Consider the following 22,412-nt stretch of genomic DNA (forward strand, 5'->3'; position numbering starts at 1 on the left):
CCAGGTCTGTCACTCAGTGTGCACTCTGACTGACAGTGTGCGTGGTGGATTTTTATGCTCAGGGCTGTGATGAACCAGGCAACATGAAATTAATCAAGCACAGAGAAAAATGATGTGAACAAGAAGCAAGATAAACCGGAGCTGTAGGAGAGCTGCTGCTGGCTTAACATGGCAAGCTGTTTTATAGTAAAATATTTTTATAAGTAGAAGTACACTCTAAAAATAGTGGCCAGAAGTCCAGTGCAGTAAATACATTCACTGATACAATAGTCACTTATGATCATTATCAAGTATTATGCACCACACATAATTATATGTATTGTACTTCATAGCTCTGGGTACAGAAGGCTGCTTTGCATCAGCGTGACCACAAACGTGGGTAAAGTGGCACCTGCAGTGACAGCGGGTGGCAGGGGTTTCCGCTCTTTATAGCCTCATGGGACCACCTTTGTGTGTGCCATCTCTCGCCCCCCGAGGAATCGTTACTCAGCATATCACTGTGCATGAGCTTTAAAGAAGAAATAAAAATATAAAACAATAATAATCTTTCCCAGTTGTGCTGATATGCAGCAGGATGACAATCTGCAAAGTTTGCACTAATTTTTGACACGAGAATATCTCATAGTAGTAGGTTTTTTGTTTTGTTTTTTTTTTAGTACTAGGGATCGAACTCCAGACCTTGCACTTGTGGGGCAGGTGGCAGTATCACTGAGCTAAATCCCCAGCCCCCAGTAGTTATTTTTGGTAATGATAACTATTTTATCTGGGAAGCAGACTAACAAGCAAGGTAATGCCATATCATGTGACACAGAGAAATTAAACACTTTCATTAAGATTTAGTTAGCAAAAAATCATGTTGAGACATGTATTTATTCTGTATGGTCAGTAGGTATTATGCTGTAGATCTAAAATGGCCCCCAGAGGTCTCCTGTGTTCAGAGATGGGCTCTTGGAAGGTGATTGGATCATGGGGTGCCATGTTCATGAGTGATCTACTGATGAATTCATACCTGAATGTGTCATTAGGAAATGGGGTCTGGTCGTAGGTGGTTACTGGGGGAGTGACATAGAACACTGTATTTTTGTCCCTAGCACTTCCTTTCTCTCTCTGCTTCCTGGTTACCGAGAGTTGAGCAGATTTCCTCCACCATTCCCTTCATGGGGAACAGTGCTATTTCTGCCTTGAAGCAGGCCCGACCATGCCTGGACTGAACCCTCTAAAACTGTTAGCCAAATTAACCTTTCCTCCCTTAAGTTTTGGGTATTTTGTCCCAGTGACTAATACAGTAAGGTAGCTTGACAATATTTTGACAATGGCCATAGAAACAGTACTATCGGCGTGTAAGAGAAATAAGAGAGCAGTACTCAGATTTAAGGGAGCAGAGGATATAAGTGCCTTACAGTTGGTATGTTGGCTACATGAACATGACCTGAAATTGTGCGATGCAATTCCATGTGTATCATCCTTCCTCCTCCCTCAAAAAGTAGAGTTTCAGAGATAGCCCATGCCCTAGTTAGGCATCATTTTACTTTGGATTCCCTTCAGAACAATACCTAAGTCAAAGGCATCTGTGAGGGTAAATTATTAAGTAGTGGTCACAGGGAGCAGGAATGAGAAAGGCAAGAAGTACCAATACAAGGGTACACGATGGAGTTTGCCCTCCCAGTGGGGACACTGTTGTTGGATCTGGGGCCTCTGAGTAGTCTCAGACAATGCATCTCAGAACCCTCTGCCCTGGGGACATCTGGAGAAGCCATCTTTCTGCTCCCAGCCCTTGCTGGTCGAAGGCGGGCTCACAGAAGTGGTTAGCAGTGGTGAGCATGTGCTCTAAGATGTCAGTACTCTGGTAACTGGAGCCTCCTCCCTGGGGGGACCAGTGTAGAACATATATCCGGTATGTGATACTGTCACTTGGCTGCTCTACCTGGAAAAGAAAGAAGCAGAGAGAAGTAGAGAGATGTAGTTTTAGCTTAGTGTGTTGACACCTGCAACAAACTTGTTAAGAGGGAGGAGATGGGTCTTGGGAGAGAGTTATTTGTCCCTGATATAGATACACAGCAATCATCTTCAAATAATTACATGTTCTCCACTTATCTTGTCTGAGCTTATGTTTAAAATAAATGAAACCCAATCTGATCCTTCAACATACCAGCGATCATTTGGTTGCAAGGAATAGCAACCCATTCCAACTGGCTTAGAGGCAAAAAGGAAGATAGATTGGAAGGAGTCAGGGTTATCAATAGGCAGAAAGTTCAGTCAGGCTTCTTGAGAGGGAGGAACCAGGAGATGTAATCTGGGAGATGGAAAATAAGTGAGGAGTTTTTGGCATCATCTTTCCAGACCCTGTGTAGATCCGCTTGTTGCCTCTTGGCCGCATTGCACTGATATTACTATAACTGTCTTGCTCTTTTCTCTGTATTTAAGGTAATATCATCCTAAGCCTGCCTCTAACCTCACAGGTCAAGTGTTAAACACTCTTATCTCAGACTTTACAGAGAGGAAATGTGGTTGTCTCACATGGTCCAGTCTGATTTGGGGAGCCAGGCCAGGTGGTGTAGTACAGAATGCAACTTACACTGAGGGAAAGAAGATACTTAAAGGAGGGCAGTAGGTGAGGAGAAAGTGGTTGCTATGTCAGTCTGACTAATTCTAACTTCTTAAAGTCTGAGAAAACGCAAAGTCCCAAGAAAGCGGGGTGGTTGGTAATCAACCCTGAATCCTAAATTCACGGGAAGGTGTTGTGGCGGTTTCACAGTAATGGAGAAGGTGTCCCAGATGAGACATCTCCGAGGGTGGTGGCAGTCATTGAGATCCTGTGGATACTCACCTTCAGATATCTCCTGGGCAGCAGGATGAGGCACTTCCATGTTTTCAGTGTAACATTGTTGAATTCATTAATCATTAGAGGCGCTTGGCACTAAAATTAGCAGCAGATGATGAGTGTCCTTGATTGCACAGCCGGGGTATGTTTTTCATTTACGGTGCTCAAGAGTGATTTGGATATGTTTTTGATAATGGTTGCACATTTCCTAGCCAGCTTCAGAGGGCTCTTCATGGAAGAACAGGGGGTGGGGGCAGAAGGATGGGGAGCGGAGACAGAGGGAGGATGAACTGCCTCCAGATGACACGTTTGGAATCTGCCTTGTAATCTGCCTAGCACATTACACATTGGCATTGGTTACTCAGCCTCCCTTTGCCAATGCTGCTTGTGTTGTGTTGTCAGGGTTAATTCCAGAAGTCGTTCTCTATCTGTCTGTCTTCTGTCATCCTCACTCTAAGGTAGAAAATTAGAGGGTAGTACAGCACTACTGACTCCAATGTTTTGGCCTAAACAAAAGTGGCTCGATGTTGGTATTCACCAGCCTGGTGCCACCCTTCCTGAGTGCGGGGAGGATGAAGTGATCAGGGTGGGCGTGTTCCCTGGCCCAGACCCTCTCACCAGAGCAGTACCCTGCCCTCCTGCTCCCTCCCCCACAGAGCTGCCTTTGGTGGAGTGGACACCACCTCACCCTGCCCCACGGGCAGCCCACTGGCAGTACCAGTCCCACACTGCTCTGCCAAGGGCTGGCTCCCTCGCCGCAGGGTGGCGCCAACTCTGTATCATCCACACTTCAGAGCACCTTGTGGACCTGGCTGAAGTTGGTTGTAGCTGAAGCTATGTGCTTGGGTAACTCCTTTCCCTGTACTATCGTGCTTACCCCACTACCATTTCCTGGAGATTCCTCTCCAGTACATCAAGACCTCTAGATGCTTCTGCCTCAGGTTCTGCCTCCAGGTAACCTCCAGGTAACCTCAGCTGTCTGAGCAAAGACAGAAATGTTCACTGTGGCTTCTTTAAGGCTCAACTTTTCACAATGCAATATTGGCAAAGAAAAATGTAGTGGTGGAATAGTTCTATTAGAGGCGACGAAATATTTAGTGAAGAGAATTGGTTTTGAACATTCAGGCTTCAGTCTTCTCTTTAAGTCACGTGACGTTGAACCAGATCCCCTGCTAAGTCTCAGTTTTGGAAAAAATGAGGACAGTAATCTGTCCTTCATAATTAGATTTTACTAATCTGATGTTTTGTAGACATAGCTTTTATTTTCAGTAGGTTACTGTGATAAGTTGGACAAATAACTGGACAGTTAATGATATTTTGCTTGACATTTAGATATAAAATGTGCTTTACATACTATCTAATATAGGATGGGCTCCCAATAAATGCTGTGGATTCTGAGCAGCTATTTTTAACTATTTATACTTAAAAGACCAACTATTTTAAACTATTGGCTAATTTAAAAGACAACTGAACCCATAGAACAAAATCTAGAAAGGGCTACAAAGATTGAGCTAACTTTCTAAATTGGATTGGTGTGCAAATAATGGATAGAAGGCATTGTTTACAATCTCGCATTGAGGTTTTTTTTGGGGGGGGGTACTGAGGATCGAGCTCAGGACCTTGTGCTTGTGAGGCAGGCGCCGGAACCACTGAGCTAAATCCCTGGCCCTTGCATTGAGCTTAATGCATATACCCTAATTCACTATTTTGAGAAATCTATTTTGTACTGAAGTGTATGAGCAATTAAAATTTCCTACAGCATTCCTTCATCAAAGTAAAACATTTTCTATCTTGAAGCTGTAACATGAGTCTTCTGAAAATGTCATGTTGTAATTTATACAATTCCAAGTCTACTGCAGAAAGCTTGTGCCTAAATACATATGATTTAATGAGGAGAGTTCAACCATTTTCGAAAAGTCTCTGTAGAAGCTTAGCTTAGTGGATCCTTATGACACTAATTTGTGTCCCTTCTTGACATTTCTGGATTTTCTGAAATACTATCTTGTCTTCTTCAGCCCAAGAAGATTGAAGGGCTCACAGTTGACTAATGAATTAATTTACCTCCTGCTGTAAGAGGACTTCCAGAACTGCTTCAGAAAGTGGGAAGAAAATGGGAAACGTGTTTGAATTGAGGGGCAGTTTTCTTTTTTGGTACCAGGGATTGGAGAGGGGCAGTATTTTGAGGGGGATTAAAGGCAATGTTTCTTTTACTGTAATTAAAAAAAATTAAACCTTTATGTATATTTTGATCCCACCTCATAAACTAGGTTTTGCAGTGGGAATCCATTCCCATTATCTTTCAGACAGATGAGTAAGAAAAAAATCAAACTTTTTGGAGCATTTCATTCATGTCAAGAAATACATGAAGGGCTTTATGTCTTTTAGTCACCCTGTGAGGTTGCTACCGAGTTTCAGAAATACCATTAAGTTCAAAGCCACGTGGCAAGAAAATTGTAGAAACAGGCTTTAAATCTTAGTGGGCATGCCTCCAGCTTCAGTGTGCTCTTTGCTCCATCAGTTTATTTCAGTAGGCTCCAAATTACCTAGGTGTATAATATATTAAATTCTTTAGTAAAAGAGAAGTGTTTATTAAAAATTCTTTTTTTTTCTTAAATTCTTTTATTGGTACATTTTAGGTATACAATACGTTTACATTTATCATTGGGTGTTTGTACCTGTACATGATGCATCTTAGTTCTTATTTTTTTCCCCATTATCAGTGAGCCCTTCACCCCCTCCACACTTCCCTATTTACATACTTCGTTTTCATTTTTTTTCTTTTCTCATAATTTTTCCTTTCCATTCTTTCCTTTCCCCTTCCCCTTATTAAAAATTCTTTATGTATTTTCATTATCAAAAAGGAGAATAATATTCAATGACCAAATTGAATAAATATGAACAATTTCTATTTTTTTAAATTTGTGTTTCTTTTTCAAATAATCTTTTTTCTAAATATAGATAGTAATCACAACTTAGAAATTAATAGTGAATACAATGAAGAAGTCACCTTTTTGGAGGTGGTGTTGGGGATCAAACCCAGGGCCTTGCACATACTAGGTAAGTACTCTACCATTAACTAAAGAATTCAGCTCAAAGAATTCACTTTTTAAAATGCCTATTTTAAGAGGTAAAACTCATTTGCCTCTTCAAATTTTCAAAGCATTCATGTAGAAATATTGGTTTTGGAAATATTCTGTCATGTAATTCTGAACTCAGAAAAAAATGAGAATAAAATGTGGTGGTATGACCTTTTCATGTCCATTCAGTGGCCATTGTCCACGTACCCTGTTTGCAAACACTGCTCACAGGTGTGGGGGTGGGGAGGAAGGGAGCCTGAGGCGGTTCATGTGCACACTTTCATGTCTGAGCTTTCAGGTGTCCATATTTAAAATGGGAGCATTAATATTTGCCTGCCCATCGCCCAGGTTTTGCAGATCAAATAGTCTGTGAGCCACTTGTATGAGCACAACTGCAAAACAATAGTACTGATGATATTTTATCTGTTGGGTGGGACAGAATCACTTCTAAGTTTGAGCTCAGCCACTTGCACACGTGGGCACATTATTTAATCTCAGTTGTAAGACTACCACAGAAGTGCTGTCTCATAGACGTGCTGTGGCCATGATATTTAAACATGCTGTGAAATACGAGAAGGTGTAGTCCCAGCAAGCATTAGGCAAAGGATAGCTACTGTGAAGAGTTACGGAAAGCACACAATGTGGACTTTAGTTTCTTCCATTCATCTTTTTAAAAAGTAAGATGTCACTTCATAAACATGATCTTTTGGACTCTGCCAGCAATTTTGGTGATTTTTTTTTTAAAAAAGCAACATCATTGTTTGATGTAACCTTAACTTCTTCTGTAAAACAGAATGGTCCCTCTAGTTTTACCCACAGAATACATTCAATGAAACTCTTCCAGTGGGAAATTCTAGGCAGTTGAAGACCTGCACAGCACTGTTGCCAAGGTCTGTAGAGCTGATCCATTATAAAAACCTGCTCCACATTTACCTTGGAGACATTACATGAGCTCTCTGATGAGTGCCTTTGCTTTCCCTTCGCTCTTCTTGTTCTAGGACTATTCAAAGCAGCTGTTTATTCCAGTCAGTGATAATGTTCATCTGGCAAGTTTTCTTAGAAAAAATAAACACTGGGTTAATGTTACATTGTGTTGTAAATGACAGCAGATCCTTCCTGCAAGTAGGCTCCCTTGTGGGGGAAAGCACTGGGTCCCAGCCGGTAATAAACTCCTGTGTGGATTTAATATCAGTCTCTGGTTGGTTCTCTCTCACTGGGTGCAACACTGAGGTCACACAGAAGTTAGGTGGGTGGGACAGCCTGACTTCGGAGACCAGGTTCTTAGCTCCTGTGCTAGTTGGGGCTCTCTAGAGGGAGGAACTCCATAGAAGATACACAGGAGTCCCAGCTTACCAGTTCTGTTCCGAGAGAGCCTCTGTAAGTCGGGTTCATCCCTGAGTCCAACAAAATGAGTCTTACCTTTGACACAAACATACAATGTAACGCGTAAAAATCTAAATACACAAAGATACGGCGAGTCCTCGGCTGTACTACACCACTGCACACTATCGCAGCACCACACAGTGAGCACACAGCGGCGCAACTGTGACAATGGGAGACACCTGAGCCGCTTCCAAGATTTGTTCTCATCTGTGAATGTTCATAACATGAGGTCCCTTTGTCTAAATGTTGGTAAGTTGGGGACTTACTGTGTGCGTCATTATGCAAGGGGATTTATTGAGTAGGCTTACGGGATCAGAAGCGGAGGAGTCCACAGATATCAACTGAAAGTGAACCAGAAGCAACACAGATGTTAGAAGTAACACAGCAGGATGTGAAGACAGCTTGACTGCATCACAGATATTCAAGAAGTTGAGTAGAGACGTGAAGATAAAAGAGACAGAAATCCAAATCAAACTTCTAGGACTAGAAATTAAAATGTCTAAAATGAAAAATATGTCTGATAGAATGACAGATTAAGATTGCAGAAAAATATTCATGAACTTGAAGACATAGTAATAGATTTTATCCAAAGTAAAATATAGATAAAGAATTTTAAAAATAAGCAGAACATCCGTGACCTCTGGGACCAATCCAAGAGGCCTAACACAAGAGGTTAGAGTCCCCAGAGGAGGAGGAGAGGGACAGACCAGACAACTGAAGAAGAGCCGCTGAAATCTGATGACATTGTTTTCATTTGCATCTCTCGAATGACCAGTGATGTTGAAGATTTTTTCATGTGTTTATTTGCCGTGTCAACTTCTTTGTCTGAGAAATGTCTGTTCATTTCAGATGCCCATTTTCAGATTGGGTCTTTAAATTTGAGAGGTCTGATTTTTTAAAAGTTCTTTATAGATTCGAGATAGTAGACCTTTGTCTGAGGAAGAGCAGGTGAAGACTTTTTCCCACATTGTGGGTTGTCTCTTCACACTGCTGGTGGTTTCTCTTGCTGTGCAGAAGCTTTTTAGTAAAAAGAGATCTCACTTGTTGATTGTTTGTGCTAGTTCACAGGCAACTGAGGTTTTGTTCATAAAGTCTTTTCCTTCCCCAATGTCTTGAAGAGTTCCACCTAACCTCTGTTCCAGCCGGTTCAGTGTTTCTGTTTTTATATTTAGATCTTTAATCTATTTTGATTTTAGTTTAGTGCATGGTGAGAGATATAGGTCTAGTTTTAGTCTTTGGCAAGTTGAAACCCAGTTTATCCAGCACCATTTATTAAAGAGGCTATCTTTCCTCCAGCGAGGGTGTTTGGCACCTTTGTCAAAGATGAGGTTGCTGAGTGTGTCTGGCATTGTTTCTGCATCTTCTAATCTGTTCCACTGGTCCTCGGGTCTGTTTTTTGCCAGTACCATGCTGTTTTTATCACTAGCTTTGTAGTACAGTTTCAAGTTGGGGGTTGTAATACCCCCTGCCATGTCTCTGTTACCTAGAATTGCTTTTGCTATTCTAGGTCTCTTCTTGTTCCAAATGAATTTTTGGATTGTTTTCTCAAGGTCTATGAAGTATGCTGCTGGGATTTCAATTGGGATTGCATTGAATCTATATAGCAATTTTGGAAGTATAGCCATTTTCACTATGTTGATCCTTCCTACCCAGGAGCAAGGGATGTCTTTCCATTTTCTGATATCCCCTTCAATACCTTTTTTTGAAGTGCTATAGTTTTCAGAGGAGAGTCTTTCCTCTTCCTTTGGTTAAGTCAATCTGTTAACTTTTGAGAGCCAGAAATTTTAGCTAGCGAATATACATTGGAGAAAGCCTGGGAAGGCACACACATTGGCTTGGGTAAGCTGCTGGTCAGGGCTGGATTCTGCAAACAGAATGGCCTGATCACATGGATTGCAATTTTGAAGTTTGTTCCTCTCAAGATATTTCTTTTAAGTATAGGAAAACACCTTACAAATTTTGGAATTTATTTTTCAAAAGTATCAGTATTTCATTATAGCATTTTCATTTGTCAAAACATAATTTGAAAGGGCTTAGTTTACATCTGATCTTAAGATGCAACAGTGCATTTTCCTTTGTCATTTTAATATAAAAGTAAACAGATTTTAATTGTACAGTATGTAGATATTGGAGAAGAATTCAGAAGAAGTAAGTGTGTGTGGGTCACTCCCTAACCTTGTTCTGACAAGAATGTTTGGGGTTAAATATTTCTGTAAGAATCCATTTCTATTTCTGATTGAGATTAAAGTGATTACTGTGATATAAATTAAGAAAGTCAAGTCAGATGGGAGCATAGAGAAAGGAGAAATTAATTGTGAACCCCTAAAAGATTTGTGTATCACTGTCTTCTGCAAATTGGCTCACTCCTTAGAAATGGAGCCTGTGCTTTATTTTGTTTATAGTCTGAATGCCCAGCTTACTGCTTAGTGCATAGCTGGTACTTATTCTCCAAAATCATACAGGGAAGGCGAAAACTCCTCTTTTTGGATGAAAAGTCTAAATTTCTAGCCCCATGTGTAAGTACAGAAGTCTTCCTTGTGCTTGCCTATATCCCTAAGCGTGGGTGGCCAATCTGAATGTAAACTTCCCCTTGAGTAAGATGAGCCATAAGCAAGCTGGAGCAGGCCTCTGAAGGGCCTTTCAAGAGACTGGCCTCTAGCTGCTGTGTGATGGACACTTGTCAGGACACAGATCTCAAACTTTCTTTCTTGCTCCATTGAGAGCTTTTGAATCTCGACAATTTTTTCTCTTTCTGGGCAGATTGCTCAGAACTGGCCCAGGAGGAGATAAGAAGGGGCCAAAGGTACCAGACTGATGCATGCCTTGCCCGGGGACTGGCCCTTTCCCGCATTTCCTGACTTCACTTGCTAAACTGCTGGTTCCTTTGGTTCAATAGACGGGAACAGGGTGAAACTTAGCTCCCTGAGCATTTTTGAGCTCCTGTCTAGAGATGATAGAAAGATTAAATCTTTGAACTTGATCATTTAGTTGATGTGATAAAACACATCCAGGCCAGAATGTCTCAGTTTTGTTGGAAAGGTCTCCTTTATACTCCCAAAGTAACTGACTTCTGAGAAATTTCCCCTGAGTCATCTGGGAGGCTTCTCGGGGGAGGAAGCATTTGAGTATCTGGCCTGAGTTTAAAGACTGAAGGACCTGGAGAGTTACAAACAAGGAAGGTCAGGAAGGTTTCAGAACAGGAAAATAGAAGAAGAAAGGAAAAACAAAAGCAAAATGCAAATGGGAAACAAAAATGTCCACTCAAGAGAGCACATTAAAGTAAGTTCAAAACAGGACAGGAAATAATCCCTGCTTTTCCTGAGCGTACTTTTCCAAGAACTGTGCTGAGTGACACACGTACATTCTCCTGTTTAATACTCACAGTACCCAGGTATTGGCATCTCCATTCTACTGAGAACAGTGATGAACAGAGGGGTTAGGTAACTTGCCCAAGTCACACAGCAAGTAGCAGAGTCAGCCCAGTCTCGTGGCAGAATCCCAGTGTTTAACTAGTTTTACACTGCCTCAGTAGGCACGCGTGACTAGAACACTGCCAGTAGCGGAAAATGATGCTGAAATACTAATTGTAATTATTGTAGCTACCATCTGCCTCCATAAGTATTTTCAGTACGAAAGTGCTGGGCAAGTTGTCTTGATCTCACTTAATCCCTTCAGCAGTGTGGATTTGTCATTTCATTACTGAGAAAGAACTAACTCAATAAAACAGTGCTAAGGAAGTAGCAGGCCTGAGTAGGAACCAGTGTCAGTGACCTCGGTGTGAATTCTTAGCCATCACGTTATGATGCTTCCCAGGAGGACCTTCAAAGCCACACAGTGTATCCACATTTGTCCGATAGCCAATGAGGCAGGAGGTCACATGGCTTCATCCAGGCTTTTGGATGATTACTCTGGAATCAGCACTGCGTGGACTGGAATAGAAGATTGGACAGAGGGACGACTGCACCAGCCCAGATAGAGGATGTGTGCGGGTGTGCAGTGCCCAACACAGACCACGGCGAGTAGAGAAAGGAATCATGTGGCTGGGCTCATGCTTCCTAGGGTGGTCTCTGCTGCTTGGAAGGCTGGGTCTCATACGGGAGAGTAATGTTGGCTGCGCACAGTGTGAAATTCTCGCAAGGCAGCAGCTGGAGCTGGCTGCGTAGCGTCGAGAGAACCTGGAGCTCCCCAGATGCAGGCTGCAGCTGCAGGCTCCCAGATTAGCCTGGCCAGCTGGCGACAGTCAATGGGCTGCTCTCCATCGCCCTCAGGAGAGAGCACAGCGAGTACACACTCCAGAGGAAGGTACCCTGTGCACTCACCGCAAAACTTGCTTTGTGAGTGTTAGACCCAGTGAGAAAGAACCAACCAGAGACCGATATTAAATGAACACGGGTTTATTACTGGCCGGACCCGAGCCGAGCATCGGACTCGAGCCCCGACTGGGGGAGACTAATGTATTGTATACACCTTCGAGGCCAACAGTTTCTAGGCCCCCCTATGGGATAGAACTAGCAAAGCAAGCAAAATGTACAGAAGCAGAACGTCCTGCCATAGAACATTTGTAAAACAATAGTTGATTAATTGTTATTTCTAAAGAGAATTTCTAAGGGGAGGAGGTTTCTAAGCTTCCTCCTTCTAAGTTCATCTAAAGGGCAGGCAGGTGGGTTGTCCAGCAGCAATACGGAGTCTATTTTGCTAACTAGGGTCCTTCATTCCCCACTGGTTCTTGTAATTTAATCAAATCTTTGATTTCTATATTCTTCAGATTCTTCCTCTAAAACATCTTCTAAAATCTCATAATTTTGTCTCAACACCATCAGTTTAACTACATCAACCCTCTGTCTAACGTATTTAGTCAGAGCATTTATAATACAAGATCCCACAAGCAAAAACTGAAGTAAGATAACTAAGGGGCCTGCTACAGCAGAAACTAGGGTAGTTAAACATGGGGACCAGTCAAATAGATTTTGAAACCAATTTTGATCCTTTTGCTGAGTATATTTAGTCTTTAAATTTTCCCTGACCATAGCTAAGGTATCTCTAATGACACCAGACTGGTTAGCATAGAAGCAACAGGTTTCTCCTAGGGCTACACATAACCCTCCTTGTTTCATGAACAGGAGGTCAAGTACCCTTCAATTTTGTAGGACCATCTCAGCTAGGGAATCAACCTGGTTCTCTAATCTGGAGATGGAGTCTTTCAGGTGACCCAAATCTCTGGCTACTTGGTGGCTTAGGGCTTTAAAATTTGTGTCCTGAAGGATCAGGGAGGAAGTTCCAATAGCCGCTGACCCGGCTATTCCTAATCTCACCAGAATGGGCACTAAAATGGGGGCAGCCTGTTTACTCCTATAGTGTTCAGTAGTTAATCCCAGATGCTCGCAGCCCCTTTTTCCATTATAATACAAGACTTGTGGAACAACATACATGGTGACACAAAATAAAGTGGCAGATTGGGTAGCCAAGACTGATTTGGGAATACATTTAGTCAAGCCCTCAGTACAAGCAAACCAAGCATCTTCTGGAGCCTTGTAGTAATGGGGGCCTGAGGCAGGGTGACTATTATAACTGTCATTACATAGATCTCTATAAGGTGATGTGTCTAAACTGTAATTTGTTCCTATTAGGCAGGTTCCTTTTCCTGGGATGTTCCCCAGTGTGAGTCGAGGTTGGCTCCAATCACAACCTGTTGAGGGGGACGAGTCTGGCATAGCCACGAGCCCCAACCCCAAATAATATGGAGCTTGGGGTCAAGGCAGAGTCAACAATCTTTAGCCTCCTGAGGCCTGGATTTGTTGAGGAGTAAATGGACGCTCATCAACTCTTCCAGCACGGGGGTGGGGGTTTTATCTTGTGGTAATACAGTTGGAAGAATGGAGGGTTTTGGTTTCTGAGTAGGTGAGGGCTCGGGCTTAGGCCTTGCTATGGGGATAGGTAGAGCAAAATCCTTGCTGGGCTCCATAGGTCACCCAACCCGCTCGCAACCTTGGTGGATGGTAAATTCTGACCCAGGATCCCACCAAGATGCATATAATCTAATTTCCCATGTCCTTTTAGTTACCCACCCAGGATCTTTCAATCTTTGGGGTGTAACGGTAATCGAGTAACATATGCCAGTATCACAGGGTTTATCATGATATACGATGGTGGGAGACATTTTTAACCAGGGATCTGTAACTTGAACGGACCAAGGAGCTATAGTCTCACATCCCCACTGGGCACAATGATAGTCATCGCCATTACCATCACAATATGGGTCTTCATTTTCTGGACATACATAGTATTGGACAGGATGGAGTCCCCATTTAGTGAGAGTATAGCACCCAGATTTTGCACAGCCCCCGTTCCCATTATACCAGGCCTCCTCAACCATGTGACATAAGCTAGCAGTAAAGGTGACCTTGGATTGGTTGTTTCCTCTTTTTATTTTTGCCAGGATTTTTCCACTAGAAGTTAGTCTTAATTCCCAAGTTTCTGAATGGGGAAGAAATAAGTTATTTGTTCCCCCAAGCTGACATGATTGGTAGAGAATATATACCAAGAGTACTAGTCTTCTGTTCCCAATTTTAACTTTAAGTCTCCTGGGGTGCTTAGGATCTTCCATCATGCTGGCTCTGGGCTCTCTGCTGGTGCTGACTTGACCTGGGTGTGATGAATCCAAGCTGTGACCCTGGCTACTTTGACTGTGGAGGGGGTTACCAAAATAACAGGGTATGGCCCCTTCCAACGCGGCTCAAGGTTTCAACGCGGTCTGATGTCGGCGTATCAGGACCAGGTCTCCTCGCTTGAAACCATGGGGCTGGAATGTCGCAAGGGGTTTTTCTCAAGCCTGCTGTATTGTAGCCTGGATCTCACTCTGAAGAATCTGTAAGGTTTGAAGAGACTTAAAGAGACACAAGAACTCTCTGTTATCTGTTCAAGGTTTAACTGAGGGAGGAGTGGCAGCAGCCTCCCATACAAGATTTCAAAAGGGGTAAACTTGTCAACATATGGGGTACATCTAACTCTTAACAAGGCTAGAGGAAGTAGATCGGGCACCTATCGCCAGTTTCTAGAACATATTTAGTCAGGGTTTCTTTCAGGGTCCTGTTCATCCTTTCCACTTGCCCTGAACTTTGTGGGTGATAGACACAGTGTTACTTCCAATCGATATGTAGTGCCCTTGTCAACAATTTGGATATCTGTGCCATGAAGGCAGGCCCATTGTTGGACCCCAGGTAACAAGGGATGCCAAATTGGGGAACTGTCTCCTGGAGCAAAACCTTAGTTACTATGTTGGCTGATTATCCATGAGTGGGGAAAGCTTCTACCCAACCTGAGTAGGTGTCAACCAATACCAGTAAATATTTGAATCTATTGCTGGATTTTATTTTGGTGAAATCAAGTTCCCAATGTTCCCCTGGCTCTCTCCCCCATAGTCGATTACCTTTGCTCCTTGGTCTCATCTTGGAGTTTACCTGTGCACACACCTGACACCTGGAACTGATGTCCTGGACCATAGAGGTCAGTCCTGGGATTGAAAACTTAGAGCTCATTAGTCTTTTTAACTTTGATTCTCCTAGGTGAGTTAAGTGATGTAACTGATGAACAAGTTGCCACTCCAGGGCTCGGGGGAGACAAATTTGTTCATTTGTCCCTTTCTACCAGCCTGAGTCCAGTTTTGTACCCCCTTGCTTTTGATTTTCCTCTTCCTCTTCCAAGGTTTATGTGGGTCTTTCTGGCACGTAGCCAAAGGGTCAGATGGGCAGAATGCTATTGGCCCCACTAGTTCTTTGGCCACTCATCGGGCCACATCATCGGCCTCTTGGTTACCACAGGCCTTGAAGCTGTCTCCTTTTTGGTGGCTTTTGCAATGAATAGTGGCCAACGCCCTGGGTTCCCAAATTGCCTCCAATAAGGCCAAAAGTTCTTTTTTATTTTTAATAGTTTTCCCTTCTGATGTCAATAGCCCCCTCTGCCTGTAGATGTCGCCATGCACATGGGCAGTGTTGAATGCATACCGGCTGTCAGTGTAGATGTTTACAGCTTTGTCTCAACCTAACCTTAGGGTTTGAGTTAAGGCTATTAATTCAGCCCTCTGTGCCAATGCCCCCCGGCTTAATGCTTGTGCCTAGTATGCTTGTCCTTCCAGACTGACTATGGCCGCCCTTGCATACCTGACTCCATCTTCCACAAAACTGCTACCATTGGTGAAGTAGGTCTCATTGGGGTGTTACAGGGGAATGTCAGTCAGGTCTGGGCAGTTGGTGGTAGAAATTGTCAGAGTGTCCAGACAGTCATGGAGGGGTATGTGTGGGTCAGAGTCCGGGAGTAAGGTGGCTGGATTAAGGGCCACCATTGGGTGAATTTGATGTGTCATGCATCCAGCAACAGGGCCTGGTACTGAGTCAGGTGGGCATTGGAGAGCCATCATTCTGGGAGTTCTCTCAGTAACGTCTCCACCGCATGGGGTGCGGTGATGACCAGGTCCTGCCCCAGGCTGAGCTTATCTGCCTCTTTGACCAGGAGGGCAGTGGCTGCAACTGCCCTCAAAAAGGTAGGCCATCCACTTCCCACATGATCAAGTCTTTTAGACAGTAGGCCACAGGTCTGTTCCAAGGCCCTAATGCCTGGGCTAGCACTCCTTTGGCCATGCCCCCTCATTCAGCCACAAATAACCGAAAGGGCTTGGTAACATCAGGTAGGGCCAGGGCTGGTGCTGACACTAAGGCTTCCTTTAAAGGCAAAACGGTGGCTTTTTCCTTTTCTGTCCACACTAGGGGAGTGGTGTCCCCCCCATCCCACCCTGCGGTGGCTGAGTAAAGCAGTTTGGCAATCTTGACAAAACCCAGAATCCACAGCCTGCAATATCCCACTGTCCCTAAAAGTTCTCGCACTTGTCTCTTAGTGGTGGGCAGGGGGATTTGTAGGACAGCTTGTATCCTCTGAGGAGAAAGCAGTCTGTTTCCTTTAGTGAGCTGGTAGCCTAAGTATGTGGCCTTAGCTACACATAATTGGGCCTTCTTGGCTGAGACCCGGTAACCTAGTTGTTCTAACAATTTCAAAAGATCTCGGAAAGCTTTTTGACACATGTCAGTGTCTTTTGCTGCAATGAACAGGTCATCTACATACTGTAGTAGAGTCACCTCTGGGTGGGTAGCTCAAAACAGGGACAAGTCTCTGTTCAGGGCTTCATCAAAGAGGGTTGGGGAGTTCTTAAAACCCTGTGGTAATCTAGTCCAAGTCAATTGACCAGAGTAGCCGCCATCTGGGTCCACCCATTCAAAGGCAAATAAGGGCTGGCTTACCTTGCCCCGTGGGATACTGAAGAAGGCATCCTTGAGATCCAGAATGGTGTAGATCTGTCTCTCCAGGAAAATTAAGCTCAGCAACGTGTAAGGATTTGGGACTGTGGGGTGAATGGTTTCCACCCTCTTGTTGACTTCTCTCAAGTCCTGGACTGGTCAGAAGTCATCTGTGCCTGGTTTCTGGACTGAAAGGAAAGGGGTTTTCCAGGGGGACTTACATGGCACAAGGATTCCTGCAACCAGAAGCCTCTCGATGTGAATCTGGATTTTCTCTTTGGCCTTTTGTCTGATTGGATATTGTTTTACTGCAATTGGAGTTGTGGTGGCATGTAGAGTGACCACCACTGGGGGGTTGATGAGTGGCCAGTCCTGGGGGATTAGTCTCTTCCCATACTCTAGGTCACAAGGTGGTCAACTCCTGAAGAAATTGAGAGTGTGGGGTTTTTGAGTCCATAGGTGTGATATCAGGGAGCAACAGATATTACTCTGATAGGGGGCAAGTAACAAGAATTTTGGCAGGCTTGTTAGCAATTGAAAGACTAGCATGCTGGCCCTCAAAGGATGTTGTAGCTCTTAACTTTTTGAGTAAGTCCCTTCCCAGCAATGGGTATGGGCAATCCGGGATCACAAGGAACGAGTGTGTCACCCTGTGGCTCCAAAGGTCCATTGTCCTTTCTGTAGTCCACGGGAAGCCTGCAGTAGCAGTCCCAGTGGCTCCCTGAACAAAAGCTTTTCTTTTGGTCATTGGCCCTAGTGGTTGGGTCAGAACCGAATGTGCTGCTCCCCAGGAAATTTATAATTTTCCCCCCTACTTTGGCTTTTACCCTGGGCTCCTGGGGACTTAACAGATAAGAGCCCTGACCCCCCTAGTCCTCTTCCTGTATCACTAAAACCTCCGGTTTGCCCTTCTTGGAAAGGGCTCCTTTCTCCCCATAGGGACACTCATTTTTCCAATATCCAGTCCTCTTGCATCTAGCACATTGGTTCCTCCCCAAGTGGGGACGGTGTGAGTCCCGAGGGGCTTCCCCCTCCTTCTGCTCAGAGGAACTGTCTCTTGTGCCTGGAGTGCAGCAATAGTGACTTTCCCCAGTTTCTTGGCTAAGACTTCCTCGGGGGCATCACAGTTATCATAAACTTTCTGGACTATGCTCAGGAGTTCAGTCCTATTCTTTCCCTCAAATCCCTCCAATTTTTGTAATTTTTTTTCTAATGTCTGGGACCGACTGGGAAACAAAGGCCAAATTTAAAGCTGCTGCATTTTTGGGAGCCTCTGGGTCAATAGGAGTGAAAACTCTATAGGCTTCCAAGAGTCTCTCTAAAAATGCAGCCAGAGACTCTGTTTTTCCCCTGACAAACCTCACTTACTTTACTCAAATTAGTGGGCTTTCTGGCAGCTGCCCGGAATCCGCCTAATAAGTGCTGGTGGTAGGTCCCCAGCCTCCTCCTACCATCATCATCATTGGGGTCCCATTCGGGGTGCTGTGATGGAACCGCTGCTTCAGCCCTAACTGAATACCCTGGGGTTCCGGGAGTGATGCTGGGGTTTGGCCCCAGGGCCTCTCTGACTGCCTGTTGATAAATGTGGTCCCACTCCTCAGTGGTGAACAGGATCTGTAAAAGCTGCTGGCAGTCATCCCAGGTTGGCTGATGGGTATGAAAAACAGACTCAAGAAGAGAGATTAATGCCTGAGGTTTTTCAGAGAAGGGGAGATTTTGATGTTTTCAATTGTAAAGATCACTAGTTGTAAAAGGGACAGAAATCAATCCTCCCCTGGGCTCTGTCTGTTTTAAAGGAAAAAGGGAGGAGGAAGATGGGGCTGATGGACCGTAGTCCTGTCCCGATTGAGTATGGGGAGGTGAGCGGATCTGGTCTGAGGAGGAATCTGGAACTGGGGGGCCTCCAGTGGGAGATTCAGGGCCCCTACCCCGGGCACCGATTCCACCCATGTGATAAGGGGGAGGTTGGCACAAATCATCCTCAGGGGTAGACTGGAGAACACCTTTACTGGTTGACACAACCATCAGAGAGGGGCTCTTTTCTGGTAGGTTTCGATTTCCCCTTCTCCAATTCAGGGTTGCCAAAGGTTGATCAGGACCTGTACATTGTATAAAATATTTAGGGGGATCTTCCAACATATCGATCCAAATGTCGATATATGGGAATTGATCCAGATACCATGGGGCCCCGACTCCCGTGACCACATTCCAAACCTTGCGACCAATGTGCATAGAATAAGCTCCCACGTGGGGCCAACCGACTCTGAAACTGGGCCATTCTAATTGACACAGAGTTCATAATTTGCCTTTAGAAAATTTTATGCCATATTTATCTTCCCTGTCTGTGGAATAAATTATTTTGAAGTTATTCAAAACACAATCAAGTGGAGTTCCTTCTGTGGACTGCGAGGAACCCATAATTTTACCCTGTGAAAATGCAAAAGGCACACAGAAGAAGCAGACAGACAACAATAAACAAAGAAAAACTTTGGCCAAGTAAAACCTCTGGGGCCAAATGAATATGGACCCCACCCAGGGAGTTGCTCCTCTGAGGACTCTGACCCAGTGAGTCTGCTTGCCGTCGCAAAGAGACTCTAGATAGGGGAACCTGTGCTGCGTCCGGCTTCCTCCTACCTACCCGCAGTGCACTAAGAATCCTTCAATTCTTACCTCTAGAGGCTTTCCCGATAAACTCCTATAGGTTGGTTGATCGGCGATGGGGCCTGACTGGGACCGGCCTACCTGGAGCCCTGGAATACCATCAGGGTGGCCTAGCCCCAGAATACTGTCAGGGTGGCCTCTCCTTCCGCAGACCAGTCCAGAGGGGCCAAACACCACTGATGTCCAATCCTGGTCTCTCCTAAAAAGAAACAATGGCTCCAAGATAATAAGCTCCAGAGCAGCTGGCTATCTTGCTGGGGCCTCCAAGAATGTTAGATGCAGCGAGAGAGAACCAACCAGAGACCGATATTAAATCCACACAGGAGTTTATTACCGGCCGGGACCCGAGCTGAGCATCGGACTTGAGCCCCAACTCAGGGGAGACAAACATGTTTTATACAACTTTGAGGCCAACAGTTTCTAGGTCTCCCTATGGGATAGAACTAGCAAAGCAAGCAAAAGGTACAGAAGTGGAACGTCCTGCCATTAGAACATTTGTAAAACAATAGTTGATTGTTGTTTCTAAAGGGACTTTCTAAGGGGAGGAGGTTTCTAAGCTTCCTCCTTCTGAGTTCATCTAAAGGGCAGGCAGGTGGGTCGTCCAGCCGCAATATGGAGTCTGTTTTGCTAACTAGGCTCCTTCATTGAGGTTTGGATTCTCTCAAGGCATTTTCCTCTCACATTACCTGTCTATTAACCCAGATTGATAGTAGTGAAAAACGCCTCATAAAAATCAGGTTTCTTTGGATGAAGCCATCTGGTGAGTCTTCTGCTTGCCTAGCCTGATGTCCAACAGAAATCAGGTTGGTGGAGGCTGAAAGATCTCTGCCAGTACAGTCTGAGGTGAACTTACTTAGAGCATGATGGAACAACCACTGCAGTTGCAGCTTAGTTCTTGGGTGACACGGGACAGGGCATTAATTAGATTTTCTAAATAATAGTAATGACCATTCATTCACATGTGCCAGGCATTTTCCCACATGTAACAGGTGTGAATTCTCAGCACCCTTCACTTGAGGTATGACATGAACGTAATTACAGCTGGTTCATTTACTGAAGTAATCGGAGCTGCAGGTGGTCCAGTGGTCAGAACACCACCTGCCCACTTCTAGGAAAAGCCCGATGCAGGAATGTGTTGGCACTCCAGGTGCAGATGTGATCACAGCACTGCTCCAGTTCCTTCCTCCTCCCCGAAGGGAAATGAGGAGGCCCGGGAGGGTGTGCTCAGCACCGGCCCGTGACGGCAGAGAGGGTGTCCCCCCACACGTCGCATGTCAGAGCCCAGCACGGCCCATCCTAGCCTCCCACACTCAGACCAGGTCCATCCAGTCAAAGCTGGGGCCTCCCAGACAGAGACTGGGAGAAGCACCAGGTTAGCCTGCCCCGCGGGGTTCCTGGCACAGGGAGCAAGGGAGGGTGAGGGTCTCCTCCTAATCACCCCCAGGGGGAACTGTCCACGCGGCTGACACCTAACCTAGAGCACCTGTCCCTACCACAGGACTCTTTACTTCTTAGCCAGAGTCCATTTCCTGCTCAAGGCTTGTGGGAACTTAGGGTTGTCTTATCCACATCACACTCCAGGGCTATAAAAAGGGATTTTGTTTCCACAGTCCAGTTTGTCCAAAATCAAGCTTAAAAACTGTCATTTTTACTCCTTGGTCCATTTTTGAGAAATCCCAGGTATAGTGCAAATGGTGACTCTGCATATCTCTACAGACTAGGGATGAAGTGTGGGGGGGGATAAAAGAAGACATTGGGTTAATAATGCATGTTTTCACACACACACACACACACACACACACACACAGAGTTCTCTTTGATCTCCATAGCATCTCATGGTGGCAGGAATGATTAATTTATCAAGGAGAAAAATGAGGCTTAGAAGAACTGAGGGCCACGTTAAAGGTCCACTGAGGCCAGCAGGCCTCAGGAACCTGGACACATCTGCCTATAATGAGGGAGCTCTTAACCCACTCTGCAGAAAGCAGAGACTAAGCCAGCTTGTAGGACCCCACTTAGAATTCAGCTCTGAGGGAATATATTTGAGACTGCGTGTAAACCAGAATAACCTGTGATATAGCCTACTTTATTCTTCAGTTAGCAGATATCATCAACATACTTAAGCTGCACCTGCCTTGTGAGGGGCTCCTCCATAACAAACAGGACTGTGTCGAGCTTCCGGTGGAAGCCACCATCCCCCTGGATTAGAAGGCCCCTGAGGGCTCCTGGTTACGATTTCCCTCTGTGTGTCCTTGTGTGGCTGGTCTCATCTGGAAGGCCGGAGGCAAAGACCTGGTGCTCAGAGTGGTGTCCTGTCCCTCAGCGGCAAGTCCTCCTGTGTGAAATGGCACCCAGCAAGGGGCTGGAGGCTGTTACTGACATTCAGACCTTTAGGAGGCAGCATATTTTATGGTAAAAAATTCAGCTGTGTAATGTATGGCAGCAATGAAAGAGTTGTGCTTGTTCTCTTTCTAACTGAAGTTACATTCAGTTAGTTTTAGGAGGTGAAACACAGAAATATCCTGAATTTCACTGGGTATCAGCTTCATTTCCCTGCTCTTAAATTTTCTTAATTCATTAAAATACTAAGTTCTTTATAAAATTAATAACCAGTGACATTTTATTTTTAGATATTTGTTTTATTTTTGCCAGGACTAAAGATATGTTAATTACTGGCTATGTTAAAGTAGCAGCCATTAATGCAAATTGGGAGAGAAAATGTTCACTGGCTATCAAGAAAGTGTGATAAGAATGAAGATAAATGTGTACACTGTAAAGGGAAATGCATCCCTACAAAAATGAATAAAAGGAAAAAGAGTAGTTGGAGGGGTCACTCATTGGTATAGTGCTTGCCTAGCATGCATGAGGCCCTGGGTTTAAACCCCAGCTTAAAAAAAGGAGAAAATAATGCCAAGTGATGGCAAAAGGAGAGAACAACTAGAATTTTCTTACACTAATGGTGGGAGTGTAAGTTGACATAAGTTTGGAGAACTGTTTAGCACCACCCACTTACATGAGTATATGTATATGTTTTTAATATGGTATATATGTGTAATTTGTGCAATATGTAATCATATATATAATAAGTGTATATATGCCTATCTATATATTATAAACATACTTTGTCCAAACAGTTCCATTGTTAGGTAAATACATCCCAAAAGACATAAATCAGTGTGTTCATAA

At 44.3% G+C, this 22,412-nt stretch overlaps 1 protein-coding gene across 1 annotated transcript in view; it reads left to right on the forward strand.

The window, feature by feature from the left end:
• Positions 1 to 22,412, forward strand: part of Synpr (synaptoporin) — a 290,162-nt gene that overhangs the window by 15,602 nt on the left and 252,148 nt on the right. The window lies entirely within an intron of this gene.

The sequence above is a fragment of the Heterocephalus glaber genome, unplaced genomic scaffold (assembly GCF_053883595.1).
Source record: "Heterocephalus glaber isolate CG9 unplaced genomic scaffold, H.glaber_assembly_v1.0 deba00001472, whole genome shotgun sequence".
Lineage (NCBI taxonomy): Eukaryota > Metazoa > Chordata > Mammalia > Rodentia > Bathyergidae > Heterocephalus > Heterocephalus glaber.